We start from the raw sequence: 1,220 nt of genomic DNA on the forward strand, positions 1-1,220 counted from the left end.
AAGCTATTACTGCTAATTCTAATTCATGAGTAGGGTATCTTACTTCATATTCCTTCAGCTGCCGTGAGGCATAGGCAACCATTTTCCCATGCTGCATGAGCATGCATCCTAATCCTTTATGTGACGCATCACTATAGATCACAAAATCACCCTTTCCATCAGGCAATGCCAGCACGAGGGCTATTACCAAACTCCTTTTCAATTCCTGAAAACTTTCCTCACATTTTTCATTCCACACAACCTTTTCCGTTTTGCATGTAGGCCTAGTCAAAGGTCCTGATATCTTAGCGAAATCCTGTATGAACCTCTCATAAAACCGGTTAATTCCCAAAAAGTTCCTACTTCCGTAGGTGTGGTTATTCTTTCTCATTGGAATATTGCCTCAATATTGGTAGGGTCAACTAACACTCCTTCACTGCTCATCAATTGTCCTAAGATCTGAACTTCATTTTGCCAGAATTCGCACCTTGAGAATTTGGAAAACAAATTTTCTCTTCTCAATGCTTCTACCATTATCCTTAGATATTCCGCATGTTCTTCTTCCATTTTAGAATAGACTAAAATATTATCAATAAAAATAATGACGCATACGTCCAAATACTTTTTAAACACTCGATTCATAAAGTCCATGAAAGCTACTGGGGCATTCTTTAGCTTGAACGACGTCACCACGAACTCATAATGTCCATACCTCGTGCGAAATACGGTATTTATCCCCTATTTTAATCTTCAGTTGGTGATATCCCGTTCTTAGATCGATTTTTGAAAACTGTACCACTCCTTCAAGTTGGTCAAATGAATCGTCGATTCTAGAGAGAGGGTATATGTTCTTAATAGTCAGCTTATTCAGTTCCCTATACTCTGTGCACAATCGCATACTACCATCCTTCTTTTTGACAAACAACATTGGTGTGCCTCATGGTGACCCATTAGGTCTCATCATTTCTTTGTTCAACAGTTCTTGCAATGGTGAAGTCAATTCTTTCATTTCAACCGGGGCTAGCCTATATGGGGCTTTTTGAAACTGATGTTGTTCCTGATGCTAATTCGATAGCGAACTATATCTCTCGGTCAGGTAATAATCCTGAAAGGTCTCCGGAATTAAATCGTTATTAAAATATCTCTGACTCCCATTATCATACATTATATTTGAAATACGTTTCAATTTCTCATACTCGTGTAAAACGAAATTTGTTTTCGTAAACAATCGCATAATTCGT

The sequence above is a fragment of the Apium graveolens genome, chromosome 3 (genome assembly GCF_009905375.1).
Source record: "Apium graveolens cultivar Ventura chromosome 3, ASM990537v1, whole genome shotgun sequence".
Classification (NCBI taxonomy): domain Eukaryota; kingdom Viridiplantae; phylum Streptophyta; class Magnoliopsida; order Apiales; family Apiaceae; genus Apium; species Apium graveolens.